We start from the raw sequence: 18,397 nt of genomic DNA on the forward strand, positions 1-18,397 counted from the left end.
GTTGGCAGTTCAAATCCGGGGAATGGGGTGAGCTCCCATCTGTCAGCTCCAGCTTCTCATACAGGGACATGAGAAAAACCTCCCACAGGATGGTAAAACATCCGGGTGTCCCCTGGGCAACGTCCTTGCAGACGGATAGTTCTCTCACACCAGCAGTGACTTGCAGTTTCGCAAGTTGCTCCTGACATGGAAAAAAAAATCCAAATCACAAAGCTCAAGACTCCATAGGATGCAGCCATAGCAGAGAAGTGGAACTATAGATGTGTCATGTGAATGGAGTTTGAAGAATGATTCAACATTTGCTCACATAATTATGTGCCACTGGGGGCAACAGAGGTAGGGATTACTAAATTAGGGTATTCTGCAATATTCCCTGTTTAGGTGATCTGCTGTATGGCTTCCTTTCTTCTAGATTAATATTTTCAACCTTGGTGTCTTTTACACCTGTTCCTTCCTCCCTCTTTTTCTGGTCTGTAACCAGAAGTGGTGTTCTGTCAGTTTTTTCTCCCGCTTTCCCAAATATGTATCTCTGGCCCCTTCTACATTGCCCTATATCCCAGGATCTAATCCCAGAGTCATATAATCCAGTTCAAAGCAGATAGCCTGGGACCAGATCCTGGGATATAAGAACAGTACAGAAGGGGCCTCTCTTCAGTTCAATTGTCTTTTCCTTTGAAGACATTCATTAGAGAAAATTCCAACTTTCATTTCGGATAATAGAAACCACAGTTAAAGACTCCTGTTTCAGAGCAGGGGCAGGAATCACGCAGTCCTCGAGATATTCTTTGACTGCATTGCCAGTGGTGGCAAATGTTAACACTGCAGGAACATCCATGTTTTAGATGGCACCCCGTTTTCACAATGCACATCTGCTCCTAGTCTTCAGGAATGGCCTAGGCCCAGGGTGCTTTTCCCCATCCACTGCCACCTCCCGTTCCTACTTTTCCCTATATGGGTTGAGTAAACTGTTGTTTTTCAAGCCAGCCAGCAGCTAAATGAGCCCTCGACAGATGGAACGTCTAGCAATTAACCTCCAAATGGCAGGCAATGCTGAGCGCTGTTGCCACTAGTAATACAAGAATCCATATTTACCCAATTTGGCACTCTCACTGAGCAGCAGATAGTGGAGTGTGCAAGATGACACCAAAGTCCTATTTTACATCTGAAAAAGGCCAAGGGCTAACTTTGCTCATGGTCGTTGTGTAAATTCCCCAACCAGAGAACTGCAGCTTCCATTTGAAGCACCCTGTATATTTCAAGACTTATTTTTACTCGTTGAAAAACTTGACGAGTTTCTGGGTTGTTGTAGGTTTTTCAGGCTGTATGGCCATGTTCTAGAAGCATTTTCTCCTGACTTTTCACCTGCATCTATGGCAGGCATCCTCAGAGGTTGTGATCACAACCTACAGCTTCTGGTAACTGCTGTCCAGCCAGGAATGTATCCCCTGTTGATACAGAGGTTTTACTGTATGTGAAGAAAGAAAGACAGAAAGACAGATGTATAATATTTGCTTCTGTATTGATATTGTCAAGTCAATAAATATGGACAAATCAAATGATTAATTGAATAGCCCTATTTTGTTCATCCAATGGATTACAAATCTGACTTCTATACTTACTGTATGTATACATTTTAAGCTGTGACTTATATTGCAAAAACTCTTTAGAACCCATAACATTTATTTAACCACAGTCGGAGAACATTAGTTAAATGCTGATCCGGTTACTCTCCTCATACATCTCTGGAATACATAATCTTGATATGATCATTGGTCCCTCTTATGGGGAGGAATTAGCTGAACTCATTTGTATTGGAGCAGTCTTTGAATTTTGTTAGGCCTCTTCCACACAGCTGTATAAAATCCACATTGAACTGAATTATATGGCTGTGTGGACTCAGAAAATCTGTCTTGATACTCCGAGTTATATGGTTGTGTGGAAGAGCCCCCAATGTCTTGGAAAGCAAATTTTACCAAGTGAAAAGGGATTCTCTGTGCCCTTTTAGGGCCCTTCCACATGGCTATATAATCCAGAATAACAAAGCAGAAAATCCCACAATATCTGCTTTGCACTGGGTTATCTGAGTCCACACTGCCATATATTCCAGTTCAAAACAGATAATGTGGGATTTTATTCAGCTGTGTAGAAGGGGGCCTTAGGCCCCTTCAATGCTGCCACATAATCCAGATTATCAAAACAGCTATATAATCCAGTTCAATGCAGATAATCTGGATTTTACATGCCAGTGTAGAAGGGACCTTAGGCTCTTTCCACACAGCTGAATAAAATCCCACATTTTTGCTTTGAACTGGATTATATGGCAGTGTGGACTCAAATAACCCAGTTCAAATATTCTGTGTTATATGACTGTGTGGAAGGGCCCCTCACTGGCCAAAAATCTTATATTGTAACAAATGAAAAGGTATATTGTAGGCATCACATAGATGTGTGATTCAACACTAACCTGTGGTCTTATCTAGCACAGCTTCCCTTGTGTTCCTATGAGTTCAATAAACCAGATTAAAATCAATAATCTAATTTTGAATGATAATGTAAGAGTGAAGAGCACCTTAAACAACAATCTGGTGTTTGTTGTTATACCATATGTGTGCATTTCTTCCATCACAGAAACAATATCTGCCTAGGAAAATTTTAGTTGTTTAAATATTTTTGACAGTCAATGCACAAGGAGATAGCTGGTTCTTCCTAAATTATTTCATTTGACATACTTTATTTGTGAAATGAATACAGTTCATAATGTGATTGTGCATTGTTAACATGAGCCTTTTGTGACAGAAGGAACTTGTTTATGTTCACAGGTGTTTCACTTGCTGATTGAATTTTAATGGACTGAAATACAAAATGAATAAAATCTATGATTAGCAAACTAATGAAATTTAGCTGTTCGCTCTATTACAAATCAAGACAAATTGAGCATGGAAATTTGCAGTCAAACAGATTTGGTAAAACTGAGTCTAAGGATACAGTAAGTGGCTGGAAATACATTTTTGAACTTATTCAGTGAACCAGAAAAAGCCCAGCTGGTGTTTGCCATACTTAAGACCACTTAATGCAGCTTGGCTACCCTTTTATGCTTTTTAAACACCCAGCCACATTAACAATGAGGCTAGGACAGAAGTAGATGTGTTCTTTTATGCATGCTTGCTGATGAAATCGGAATACTAATTCCCAATAATAGCTAGCTGTAGCTAATGGTGTGTGGGGGAGTTTTTTGGGTGTTCACTGCCGTCAACTGTAACCCTATGAATGAAAAACCTACCTTCAACAGCTCTGCTGAGGTCTTGCAGAATTAGGGGCATAGCTTCCTTTACTGGATCCACTGATGGGGAGTGTCTTATTTTCCTCCTGCCTTCTGCCTTACCAAGCATCATTGACTTTTCTTGTGGTTCATCTCTTCTCATGATAGAACCAAACTGGGATAGCTTCAGTTTAGTTACCTTGGCTTCTAGGAAGAGTTCAGGACTGATTTACTCTAGGACCCATTTATTTATCTTTTTAGGGGTCCATGGCATCTGCAGAACTCTCCTCCAGCATCATATTTCTATTTTCTTTTTATCAGCTTTCATTATGCACAAGCATACACAGAATGGGAAATACAATGGCATGGGCAACCCTAGCCTTAATATTCAATTATATATTTTGATACGTCAGGATCTTGTCTAGTTCCCTTATAGCTGCCCTTCCAAGTGTTAGTCTTCTTCTGACTTCTTGACTGCTATCTAGGCTTGTGCATTTTGGCTGAGACCTTGATCTGTTACTGCTGGCCAAATTTCAGGAGACTCCTGAATCCATTTTTATGCACCTACTGAAAATGGGTGGGTAGTCGAATAGCCATTTTCAGTCCACAGCCAAAAAATATGGCTAGATCCAGCCCATTGGCAGCAGTTTTTGGGGGGGGGGTTCCCAGGCTCCCCTTCCCATCGATTTTAGGGCTATCAGGATGAAAATGGCCACACTTGGGGGATACATCAACCACTGTTAGCTCACCAACTTTCATAATGTTTGGGCAATCCCCTGATTTTTAGGAATTTCTTTCTTTTTTAGAGCACAGAGAGAATTTATTTGCAAAGGAATAAAATTATAGATAGGTAGGTAACTAGTAATAGTATTCTGAGAATGAGGCTTTTCTGTTTGTTTACAGGGATTATTATTATTATTATTATTATTAATTGTCTTTTAAAAATATTTTTGAAGGAGAGGAGGAGAAAAAGAAGCTAAAGGGTGACTCAAGATTCTCAGAGCCACCCAAATATTTTTAAAGAAAAGCACACCAGGTGCAAAGAGAGGCTCTTTCTTTTTCCCAAGTCTCCAAACGCAGTCATGCCTTCCATCCACCCATCCCGTACTTTCCCAACTCTCAGTCCCACTAAATAAAAAGAATCAATAAAATTAAGGAATATAAAGGAAAATCAAAAAGATTCAATGCTAGCGAGAGGCCAAGCCAAAAAATAAAGCTGAGAGTGAGCAGCAAGGCAATCGGGCTGAAGCACCTCTCCAGAGCAAGGATGCAACTGAGAGCAATGGAGGCACTTGCCCCATCAAATAGACAGAGCCATTCTTCTATTCTGATTGGCTCAACAGGCATGGCTCACAGAGAAACTCCATGCACAGCAGCCTCCTTGCATGCCACGTGATGCCGAATAGAAGAGGAGGAGCTGTGATCAGTTGCCACGTGGCCTGTTTTGGTCGAAAAAAACCAAGGTGGCTGAGCCCTTACCGTTAGGTCTAGCCAAACAAACCAGATTGCCCAAAAGGAACCGACCAAACTGAATCCATGCACAAGCCTACTGCTATCTCCATTCTGATACATTAGCATGCACACTGATCCAGCTCTAATCATGGTTCCAAAAAGTACTTACACATGACCCATTGTACTGGAATGAAGACAGAAATTTGGGGAGCTGTCTTAGACTAATTATTGGACCATTTAGCTCAGTATTGTCAATTCGGATTTACAGGTCTAATGGGAACTGGAATCTAATGGAATTGAAAGGATCATGGGTTCTGCAGCTTTGCTTTAAATGCAATGCACTGGGATGTGTGTCGTGATGCATATTTCCCAGCACACCCAATTCATTTACCAGAAGTTCTTGATCCAACAGGTTAAGCAATTGCATGGAGTAACAGACTCTCAGGGTGATATTGGGCAAATAAAGGCATTTAAAAAAAACATGTTGCCAGTCCAAAACTGTTAATATCTTGCTTCCATGTACAGCCATTTAGGTGGATGTTGCCAAGATGGGATATATCCTTGTACTGAGAAAGTGTGCTTTATTATATCACCACACAATTTGATTGTTAACCACCCAGGCGAAGGATGATGTAGAAAGATGCACAACTAAGTGGCACCGATTTCTGTTTGCACTGTCTTGGATATTAGGATTTTGTGGAATACTTTTTTAAAAAGAGAACTACACAGAAAAAAATTGTTTGGACATACCCCATACCAGCTTTTGTAATGGTTATATCTCATGTACAAAGTGCACCAGAAGAAGGTATTTCGCCAATTTATCTGTGTACTCATGACAAAATAAACTGCCATTGCATTTCACACATGATACCAACCACACCTGGAAATAAAGGGATCACAGAGAATATCCCTTTATTTAAAAATTGCCACTTATGAACCACCAGGTAAAGTAGGGTAGGGAGAGCTTCCTGAGAGACTTTAATTCCACTCTCTGGGAATTGCTTTCTCACCAATGGCTGCCCTGCTCCTATCAGCACATTAATTTGCCATTTAACCATGCATCTGCTCTCACTCCTTTATCACCAGTATTTAGATCCCATTAGTGTGTTCCAGAACACAATCTGATCTGTGCTTCTCCTCACACTAGGGAGAAATAATAGACCTGAATCAATCAGCCAGTGATGCTAATGTTAAGCAAATATAAATTTTATGGGAAATGGTGCTCAGTGAAGGCACCAGCACTCCCCCTGAAGGTTGCAACAGGTTTAGGATTCTACTCAGCAGTTGTCAAATTAGTCATGTCATTCGTTGTTCAACTGCCATAGGATTTTCTATTGTTGTTTTATTATAGTACAAATCAGTGGTGAAGTACAGTCTACTTTATCAGATGCATGGTACATTGTCCAGAATTTCAAGTACATACCTGATTGGTGGGATTGCAAAAAGTGAACTCAGGCAGAAAGACGATGATGATTTCTTACCCGACTCTCCTTATGGATCAAGGCAGGGAACAACAGCATATTAAAATACAACATATATAATCTGTTTAAAAGCATAAACTGTTAAAACATATGTTTAACAAAGATATACACTTAATACATATTCAAACCGCTACAAACCCAGAGGCTAACTCTGTCCTCAATCCATTATGGCAGCAACATTGTAGCAATAATAAGGTCACCCACAACCTCAGAGGTGCTTTTACTTTCTCACCCTCCAATGTGGTGCATACCAAACTCTGTCAGCAATCCCTGGACAAACAGGACAGTCTTTGCCAAGTCCATACACAGAATTTTTTTTCAGGTTTAAAAAAAACTGGTTTACTCATTATTTTTAACTGATTAACCAAATCCCCATGTTTTGTCTATGAGAAGAAACATTTCTCCAGAACTGCAAGCACTATCTCAAGCAAATTTTGATAATTTAGTCACATCGTCATTACTGACATTTCTGCCTACTTACACTGCAATAGCTGACATAGTGGAAGTGACCAAGTTTTGATATCATGGATGTTTAATCAACATTTTTGACATGAAGACAACTTAATCCACTGAAACTGATATCAGAATCAGACCCTTCAGCTTAAACTTCATAAGAAAAATGTAAGTTTAAGTATAACTTACAATGTGTCTAGGTATATAACGACTATAATAATGTGTGCTTTTAAAAAATGTTTATACTATGAAGTATGTCTTGAATAACCAGGTACCATATTAAAGTTATTTTTATGTAGTTTCTAAATATGTAATAATATGTGTGGGTCAGAGATCTTGATTTTTTGATTTCCAATTTAAAGTGAAATTATATGTCTAAGAGATTTTTCAAAATGCAGTGGCTCTGATTCTAATCAACATTTTTTTCATGAAATTTGAACACAATTATAAATTTTATTATGTAGTTTCATTTGTTTTTTACCCCATTTAATTATCTTTATTGGTTTTTGAAATATTATTTTAAAAACCACCTGGAAGTAGTAGATGTTGGGGGTAAAGGTGGTCATCAGAAGCTTGGTGCATTGGTTGCTAAACCATTTACATGATGGAAAGATGCAATACAAGTCCTCAATGGACACCAAAAAACAGAGTACCATACCATCAGAACAACTTGTGCTTGGCTGAAAACTTCTTGCTAATTCACAGTGGAAAATATCTTGATGTGACCCATCATCATAATAAAGGAAATAAGAAGAAAGCGGAAAAACCCCAGAAAGAAACTCCTGCCGATTGTGGAAATCATTGTCCTTTGTAACTGGCAAGAACTGGCTTGAGGGAGCAATGATTCATGAATTATTACCTGTGAAGAACCTTTGCATAAAGATGGTAATTTCAGTGTCTTGTTGAGACCTCATGCTAGATCAGGCAACAATGATCTGAAAAGTTGAAATTGCAGCCGTGGATGCCCAGTATAGTAGCCCTTAAATACAGAATGAACTAACAGACATTTGTGATTATAAGATAGTTAAAATGTGTTGAATGATGCAATGCATTATAGTGTTTCTCTTTTGGTAGATGAAGCTTTGAATGTGAGTATCTCAAAATAGTTATTGCTTTTGGTAAGGTATGTTGATGTTGAAGCTGCAGAAATAAGAGAAGATTTTATAGGCTTTGTGAAGATAAGAGCTATGACAGGTGGAGGACTTGCTGGCATTACTTTGAAAACACTGAAAAAATTCGGCTGAACTTGCAATACTTGTGTGGACAGAGTTATGATGGATCTGCTAATATGAGTGGTCATATTAGTGGTGCACAAGCAATTATATTGCAGAACTATCCAGTGGCTGTGTACATCCACTGCAGTGCTCACTCACTAAGTCTAGCCTTAGCAAAGATTTGCAGAATTCCACCTGTTAGAAACTGCCAAGGAACAATATCATCTGTGTGCAAATTCTTCAGAGCATCATCCATCAGACTGAAACTGTTGAAGAAAAATAACAAACAACCGCTTTGTTGCCACTTTGTGAAACTTGCTGGGTTGAGCAACATGATTCAGCTTTAAATTTTCTTGAACTATACAGTGTGGTGGTGAAAACACTTGAAGAACTAAAAGAGAGTCCTCTGTACAACAGTGAGACTTCTTCCCAAGCTGGACATCTCCTTTTAACTGTTCTGAATGTTGAATTTGTAGTAACCATACACTTTCTGGCTATGGACCTGTCTCTACACAAGAGGATACAAAGACACAAATCTGACATTAGCAAAGGGAATATAAAAAATGGCACCAGAGCATTTTAGTATTCTTGGACATTCAATTTCTAATTTACAAACAACTGTTCTGGAATAAAACAAAACAAAAATTCAAAGGAAAATTGGGAAGTGAAACAGTTGAATTGAAATATAGTTGCAAATTCTGATTCGCTAGAAGAGATACGAAATAATGGCGCACTCCAATATTAATATACAACTTTATATTGCTTGTTAAATGTAATGAGTGAATTCACTTCTGAACATTGTCCTACTTCAGGGAAACAGATTTTCAAGTAAGCAGATCTTATTGATTTTATAACCCAGGGCAACACTAACCTCTTGACAAACCTGTCTCCTTTTATACAACTCTGAAGATTTACAGTCATGAACACATTCTGCGTCTTTCTATACTGTGGGCCCTCAGTATCTCCTGAGATTTGGTTCCAAGATACTAAAATCCATGGATGCTGAAGTCCCATTATATACAATGGTTGAATCTGTACTGCAGAATCCTCGGATATGGAGGGCTAACTCTATCCTATTACATCATATCCCACCCCCACAATTATGTAACTGTGCCAAAACACTTTTAATTTTAATAGTACTTGAAGAAATGGACTGAAACCCACAAAAGCTCATGCTGAAATGAACCTCTCCCAAAGGTCCAGCTAGAATGCTTCCCTTCCCTTTTCCTTTTTATGGTGTATCAGCTTTTTCTTTGAATCCTAGAGCATGTTTACTCTTTTGGAGAATCATTGATCTTGCTGATTCAAGACTATTATTCTTTACTGAGTAAAGAAGAGAAGGGCAGAATGGGGCACTTGTATCCATGGCACTGAGGTAAGGCAGATTTTCCTCCTAACAGGAACAGACACAATGCATATGTTATAACACCCAGCATTCTGGAGAATGTATGTGTGCTTCTGGAAATCTGCCCTAATAGCATTTTGTCTTTATCATTTCTGATATGAACAAGAATAGATATTAGCTATCAGTGAAGGAGGCATGTTTTTGCACATATTTTGACATGTGCCCTCTTTATTGTCACTTCTCATGTTCATGGGTTATGGACGTAAGCGAGAATGATGCAACCTAATCTAGATGTTGTTAGACAGCAATTCCTGGCATCCCTGGCCACTGGCTATAATGGGTAAAACTGCTTCACCCTACAGTCCAATATGATCTGGAAGATGGTATGGACTAAACCACAATGTCCTTAGTTCTTTGAGAATTCAGCCTCGGTGAACTTCTTCTCAAATTAAAGTCCTACATTGAAAATTGCCATATTTATAAGAAAAGAAAGTAGTGATTTTGACAAATGCAGGTATGAAATTTAGACTGGTGACATGAAGAAAACTGGAGATCTCTTTCTTCAGTACTACAGAAACATAGGCAGCTTCGGGCATTGACTGTCACTTTTAAGATACATATTTGCTCCTGCCATATGGAAAGGATTGAAGAGGAATCAACAGCTATGATGAATGTGTCAGTAAATAAACATCCGGAGGCATCGTTTCTAAATCCATGCTCAAAATAGCAGTCCACACCCCAAAAGGGATTTAAACCTACATGTGAAAATTTTCTGCACTATTTATAGTGTTGCTCATTTTGTCCCAGAAGAGACATACTTGATAACTCCCCCCGTCCTCTGCCTTAGGTCCCATAATGCAGAGTTGTTTGACAACAGCAATGTTATTAAATGGATGTCCTGGGAACATGACTTGAGTCCAAAGCCTCTGGTGAGATACCAGGACACACATCCTAAAACAGGGTTTGCTCTGGCAACTAGTTCACATTTTAAATAGGGCTTTTCGGAGATTGGGGCTAGGGCAATCTGGGAACTGTTGTCCAAATGGTTATGTTTTTGACATCTGATTTTAACTGACTGAGGGAACTCGTGTTTTCAGGAGAATTGCCTCAACTAGGCTACCTCATTGTAGGACCACCTCATCAAACTGTTTTCAGCTTTCATTGTAATTCCTCAGCTCTTTGACATGTGGCAATATAGGGGACACATCATTTATTTATTTACTACACTTGTACCCCACCCTTCTCACCCCAAAGGGTACTCAGGGTGGGCTCCCAAAGGAAAAAATCAATGCTGTATACGTATCGGTAAATAAACAACTGCATTAAAACCAACCCAATTAAAAACATAAACAATAAAATATTAAAGCATCAGTTAAAATCACAAAATCCAAATCATCTCCCAGGGCCAATCTGAGTCATCATTCCGTTATTTGTAGTCTCTTACTGTGCTGCTTACTGATCAAAAGCTTGTTCCCACAGCCATGGCTTTATCATTGCCATACCTGCAAAGTGTGTAGTCAGTTGGCTTGGAGATGACTGAGAAAGAGCTCTTGTCCTTGAGATAAAGTAAAGGAAGGTCTCTCCATCATTTAACTAAGGCAAACGTCTTTGTGGATTCACTACTTCCAGACTCTCATAAAGTACTTTGGCCACAAAATGAGAAGACAGGAAAGCTTGGAGAAGACAACAATGCTGGGGAAAATTGAAGGAAAAAGGAAGAAGGGCAGACCAAGGGCAAGGTGGATGGATGGTATCCTTGAAGTGACTGGCTTGACTTTGAAGGAGCTAAGGTCACGAAGGGTCGGAAACAACTGATCGAATAAACAACAACAGTCCCATTAAAACCTGAACTTGGGCCCTATTATCCTTTGGCACATTGTTTCATCCTTTGGATGTTTAGGACCTAAGATTGTACAATGCACTAGCTGTAGGTCAAAACTGCAAGGTATTTACATGTCAAAAAGATGGTCTATACATATATTGTTTTTCTAGCCATTGAGCAATATTAAATCTAGTTTTTCTGGCTACGCCAATGGCATTGAAGATTTGGAGAGGGAAATGTAATGATGCTTGAAAAAGGGAGAGGTGGCAAATGACCTTGACAGCATTGTATGTGGAACAATGGGCATGAGAGAGAGATTGTTGATTTTCTGTGAAGGCTGCAGAGCTTGGGGCAAATAGCTGTGCTACTGAGTGTGCAGTCATGTAATGATGGGAAGGCTGAGCAGAGGGCACTGGTGAACTGTGACTTTGTTGAATGGGCCTGGAAAAAGTCATAGCCTCTCTCGTTTCCTTTCAAGGTGCCCTCTCGGCAGCAGGAGTCACATTGAGGCTTTTGCTCCACATGCGTGTTCATTGGCTCATTCTTCCCGCCCAGTGGCACCTCTGCCCCAGGGCCAGGCTCCAGCAGGCTCTTCATCCATGCTGGGTGACCTTCATCCCAGCTGCAATCTCCTGTTTGGTCACAGCTGGGGAAATATTAGCCTGTTCCCATTTATTGAGTAGCTGTCTGGATTGATGGGATTTGTGCTGGCATCTGCTTTTGTATTAAGCGGGCAAGTGAAGTGTAAACTCCCCCCATCCGCTTCTCTAGAAGCCTTTCACGTATGGCTTTGAAGCTTGATTTCCACCTCCTCTCCAAAGTTTTTGTTGTGGCCTTTCCTCCAAGGTCTGTTAACCAAACTATTTTCATAAAACAACAGACCGACCCTCTTGTGGCTGCTTTTCTGTTGCATACTATGTGATAGAGTTGAGATTATATTCATTTCTACAGGCCACAAGTATGTTTAAATACACTTGTATTGAAAAAATGAACATAAAACGCACAGGTATAAAGTTGTATTTTACTTATCCAGTGTGAAAGTAAATGGCAATCCTAATTGGAGAAGACCCCTGGAAGCAATTGAAGCAAGCCAAAAGGGGAAAGTGGGAGGAGATAAAAACTGGGACATTTAAAAGCAGTTGAAGAGCTGGGGCAGCAGAGAATAAACTGGGACAATCCCTGCCTAATTGGGACACTTGGAGGGTATACAATTTTCATGCCTCTTGTATTATATGCACCCAGGGGTGGCCCTGGAGACTGCCAATGTCACAACACCAGTGGGGTAGCCTCTGTAGCCACCTTACCCATAATTCCTACCCTAGGATTCAATTGCACTAGATAAGAAAAGTGGCATTGCAGCTGGACCATCATAGTTTGCATCTTGCTGCCAGGCGTCCTCCTTCCTGTGAATCTTCCCTTCTTAGATACTGACGAGTAAAATCCATAAATATCTCCCAATCTCACACAATTCCCATCAATTACCTTGGTACAATGGGTCCCTTCTGTTTCTGTGCCAGCTTGTCAGCAGTAAAGGGACTTCTGGGCATGGGGTTTTTCCTTCTCACCCCCCCCCCCTCCCAACTATTCCAAAGTTGTCTATTTTCAGGGCTAAAATGGTATGTGAAGGGACCATAATGGGACCATGAATTCTCATGTCAGCACAATTGCATGAAAGAAGAGAGGTATTATACTGAAGGTGTTGAACCTAATATGTATCCACTAATAATATTAGCACAAGTGTAGTGGAATAGTGAGTTTATATGATAAAGTTCTTAGAGAGAAACAAAGAGTGGATGGGGAGGTGGAGGTGTGTGGAAAAGAGAGGTGGCATGTGTTGTCCTTCTTCAGGCGTTGGAACAGTCTGTATTGACTTTGGTCCTACAGCCAGAAACAAAGAAGAGATTCGTCTCAGCACATTCTGACTCATTTTCACTATCTGAACTGAACTGAGCTGAACTCACAGTCCTTTCACACAAACATCCATGCTTGCAATCAATTAAGATACTTTATCCTACTACTAATTTAGATATTTCACCATACCAGAAATCAGTCAGAGATCTACAAGCTGATTTCAGTCTACTTCCAGACTGCCCAGGAATATTCAATAATAGTTACTCGAACTGATGATTTGACTTAAAGCAGCTAATATAAGGTGGTTTAATATACACTAGTTTGTCCAACAACAACAATTTCAGTGGATGTCCCTTGATGATATTTCTCTTGGCCAATTTATAAACTAAATAAAATGCACAGAGGCAACCTAGGTTGGTATTTGCCTCACCATAATCTTGGTGGGAGCACTTGCAAAATTTATTCTTTAGTCCTAAGCACATACACCCAGATTGCACACAATTACGCTTATTTCCAAGTAAACACATAAATAACTGGATCATCAAGTATTTAAATGCTCTGGTTGCATAACGACTGTATTGCCAGTTCAAAAAATATTTTTAAAAACTGACTTTTAAAAAGAAATCTTTAGGATACGTAACCATGCATTGGACAAACCTTTCTAATATAAAATTATACTACAATACCTGAATGCTCAAGTCCTATCATGTACAATAGCATAGTAAGAATGTGTCCCTTACATAAAATGGCAAAATCAGGGTTGGATACAGAATCTGTATTATGATCTGGGTTATAAAAACTGGACTGACACCAATCAGTGGTCTGATCTCTTTACCTGTGATTTTTGTTCTTAGTTGTGTTCACACAATGCCTTTATGGAAGCAGGGGCAATCGTTTGCATCTTCCTAATGATATTAGCTCCCTGCCAGGAGTTGCTGATGGAATGGAGAAGATTCATGCAACCAGATCTGCCCCTGTTTTCATATTGCATAGTACACTGAAGTGGAAGGGAAAAGCATATTAGCAAATTCTGCTGAAAGTCTTAAATCCATTGGTGATACTTTTATTAGGCTGGCTCCACATGCTTTTGGAGGTCTGCATCTTTGGTTTTGGGTGTTAGAGGAAGTGTTGTCCTGCAGGCTCCATCTACTGTGCCATATAATGCAGTTCAATGCAGTTAATGGCAGTGTAGATGAGGCCCCAGTCTTAAAAGAGAGAACCTGAAAACTTTGTTAATGCTGTGAAAGAAAAACTGTACTCAAAAGACCTTTTAGATCACCTTTCAGAAGACAGAGAAAATGAACATGCTCCTGCATCCTACACAATAGCAATCGTTCAAGAATGTTGAGGGAATTTTAATGAATAATTAGAACTGAAATTGGATAATTATGTGGATTGATCAACTAAGGCTTGCAACTCTAATGTTTAGTTATCTCTGTGAGCAACATTCTAAAGCATGGCTTTTCTGTGTTGCAGGATTTCAGCTTGTTCGCAGTCCATACAGCAGTGTCCACTGCCATTCCTGGTTATTAGTCTACTGTCAGACAGTGGTTAAAGGAAGAAAGAAGACACCCCCATGCAGGCCCGTAGCCAGGATTTCGTCTGAGTGAAAGAGGGTCTAGCCTAGCAAACCTTTTGTATCATTACCCCAATACCCCCATGCATATGGGATATATTGAGTATGGTGATCAGATCATGATATGAATAAACATCACAGTTTAAATAATGCACCAGTAAGGCCCTTTTCGCGAACCACCATGAGAATTTCGGGGGGAGGGGGCTGAAGCCCCTCAAGCCCCCCCCCCCCGGCTACATGCCTGCCCCCATGGGCTTAATAGTGGCAATGCCATAGGTGGAGATACAACCTAGGTTTGGTACAGGTGTGGTGAGATTGAGCTTACAGTGCCCTCTTCTGACATGGATATAACCTCCTGTCTGCGATATCAAACATTCCAGTCCATTTTAAAACTTTTCTCAAAGCTTTGATGATAACTAATAACTTTATCACACAACCTGTTGTTTTGTGGCGATAATGGTTTTTTTGTATGTTTTTTTAGCAAACAGAAACATACTATTATTAGAATGCTCACTTTTACACTTTACTGTACTTGTGTTATGTTGGCACTTTTTGATTGCAATTTTTTTTCAATCAGTCTTCTGTATATCTTTGCTTCTTACCCATGTTGGTCCCAATCGGTGCATGAGTGCTATGGGCCCCCCGTCCTATTTTTATCCCTCCCCGTCCTCATTTTGTTGCAACTGAGCAGAGTAACAGCTACATTGAATTCATTGATAGGTTTCTCCTGTCAATGAAAAAGACAATCCAACCACGAGTACAATGCAACAACAGGAAACACAATGCCATGTGGTAAGCTATATACAAAGGCACTTTAATCTGCACTTTATCAGCCTCATGTGATAAAATCCCGAGTCTCATATCTCTTGAAGTACAGAAATCAAAGTGGCAGTGACATGATGTGCTCTCTTGGTGCTGTTTATTGAGCTATGGCTGGCCTAAAGTGGTGACCTCTGCTCTCTCCTAAAGGCAACTCTTGGAAAGGGGACAGGCTTAAGTGGGTCAATCTAGACTTCTTACTTGAAAGATATTCCATTTTATGTGATCTGACAACATTTGCTCCTGCCTCCAGTAGTCAACTGGACCTTCGTTAATAAGCAGGTGAGCTTTGGAGACGTTGGTGCATCTACACTGTAGACTTAATGCAGTTTAACATCATTTTAATTACCATGGCGCAAAGTTATGGGATCCTGGGATTTGTACATCGGTGAGGCACCAGCATACTTTGGCAGAAAAGGATAAAGGCATGGAATGACAACTCCCATGAATCCATAGCATTGATTAATGACACTTTTTTGGAAAGCCTGGAATCACACCTGCTTTCAGCATGGAAAGCCTTCCCTCGTGGACTCTAGATTTTTTGATGGATTCTGGCTGCTAAGAGGCTTGAAGACCCAACATGTACTGTTTCTTCAGATCAAATGTTACAGCACAGAGTGCCCTGTACTAGAACAAATGAAGTAGACCAGATGTATCCAGCCAGTTTGTCCTCCTGCCCTAACTCTAACTGTAACTCTAACCGTAACTCTAACTCTAACCCTAACCTTACTGCATCTTAATAAACACCAAATTTTGAGCATATACTACAAAATGAGGATAATGGAGCATTCAAACAGAGGGAAAGGTGCATTATTCTGCCAGTCACCCTGGTTGGAAGTACAAACTGAGCATCCCTTATGTGGAATTCCAAAATCCAAAAATGCCCAAATGGGTGCCTGAGATAGGACCTCATCAGATGCAAGTTCTCCTCAGTTTCCACACACTTCTAAGACATTTCAGGGACAAAGTGCCACGGAGCCTTTCACATGACATAAGACTACTTTCTGTTATAATCTGTTGCACTTTGTCCTTGAAATGTAGTAGAAGTGTAGAGAAAGGGGGATGGACAGGAGATGGGAAAAAACTATCTTCAGAGCTCCCGATGTGTCTGGAAACAAGATAAAGTAATTAAAAACACACGGAATAGGATGTGTCAGATTTGCCCATGTTGAATAGTTTCAGTTACATGGAGGAATGGGCGTTCCTATGGGTGGTCTCCTATGCTCCACTTTTAAAACAAAATCCTTCAGCAGGAGTATTTTTTAAAATGAATGTAATCCTAAGGAATAGCACTATGGTAAGGTATCACCACTTATGTGTTGTCAAAGGCTTTTGTGGCCAGAATCACTGGGTTATTGTGAGTTTTCCAGGCTGTCTGACCATGTTCCAGAAGCATTCTCTCCTGACGTTTCACCCACATTTATGGCAGGCATCCTCGGAGGTAGTGAAGTCAGTTGGAAACCAGGCAAGTGGGGTTGATATATCTGTGGAATGTCCAGGGTGGGAGAAAGAACTCTTATCACCACTTAGCTTTCACTGCATTCTTCCTTCATAGTAATCTAGGCTTTCAAAATTGTGCTATTGCTAGCTTTTTAACTTTTTTGTTTCCTTTTCTAAAGCCGCTATAGGAAGTTCTAGTGCCTGTGAAAGTTCAGGAACAATTTATAGTAAGTAACCTTATAATTTTCTCCTAAATTTGAACATACCTTTATTAGTACTCATATTGCATTGATGTAGAATGTTAAAAGGCATGAGAAGAAGGGATCATGGTAAAGGGGTTTACAACAACATTGGTATAATGGAGGGAAGGGAGGCATGGAAGGAAGGGATCGTAGCAGAGTGGTTTACAGGGCCGTAGCCAGAAAAAAAATTCGGTGGGTGGGGGGGTTGAAACTTTTTTTAGCAAATCATGAAGAGTAGTTCGATAACACAACAACAACATTTTTAATACAGTCCAAAGACCCTTATTGCTCCATAAAAGGTATAAGATACAAGGTATGCAAGGTTAATAAGGCCAAAAATAGCCAAGAAATAGTTATTTTTTAACCTGAAAAATTTCGAGGAGGAGGGCGGTTTGAACCCTTAACACCCCCCCCCCCCCCCCGGCTACAGGCCTGGTGGTTTATAATAACACTGGTATGAGGGAGGGCAGGAAGGCATGGGAAAGACAGATCATTTAAAAAAACAATGTGGAGCGAGCAGGGAGTGCACTCACTTTTGTGATGGTTCAGAACATGGGGCAGAATGGGAGAAGGCCAGGGAGCATAAAGCACCTGATGGGATTTGTAAAATGAAACAATGTCTTTAAAAATGGAAGTGGATGATACCCTTTGCTAAGAAGATAACACCCGCCGCCCCCCCACCCCCGGGCCTGGCTTTTTGCAATACGTCTGATGAAGTCCATAGTGATGACTTTCCAGTAATTAAGTGTACAGATACTGTTTCATGCAAAAAAAAAAAAGTGTATATAAGTACTTTTGGGCCCCCTGGTGGTGCAGCAGGCTAAACCACTGAGCTGCTGAACTTGCTGACCGGAAGGTTGACGGTTCGAATCCGGGGAGCGGGGTGAGCTTCCACTGTTAACCCCAGCTTCTGCCAACCTAGTCGTTTGAAAAGATGCAAGTTTGAGTAGATCAATAGGTACCGCTTTGGCCGGAAGATAACAGCGTTCCATGCAGTAATGCTAGCCACATGACCTTGGAGGTGGTTCATGCCGGCTCTTTGGCTTAGAAATGGAGATGGGCACCACCCTCCAGAGTCAGACTTGACTAGACTTAATGTCAGGGAAAGCCTTTACCTTTTTTATAATTACTTTCAGGCTATATGAATAAGCTGTATATGAAACATAAATGAATTTCATGTTTAAACTTGAGTCCAATCTCCAAATATGTCATTTTGTACATAGATGCAAAGACAGACATCCCAAAATCCTCCCCAAAATCTGAAATCCAAAGCACTTTTGGTTCCAAGCATTTCAGACAGGGCATACACCATCTATATTTCCAAAAAACCTGCTGCCTGCAGCACATGTAAATTGCAAATTATTTCTGCAGAAGTTTGGAAGTTTAGAAACTCCAAGTGCAGAGATGGGACTTCCTCCTTGTTTCCTTGTACAGCTTCCTGCT

This window comes from Anolis sagrei, chromosome 2, assembly GCF_037176765.1.
Source record: "Anolis sagrei isolate rAnoSag1 chromosome 2, rAnoSag1.mat, whole genome shotgun sequence".
Classification (NCBI taxonomy): Eukaryota; Metazoa; Chordata; class Lepidosauria; order Squamata; family Dactyloidae; genus Anolis; species Anolis sagrei.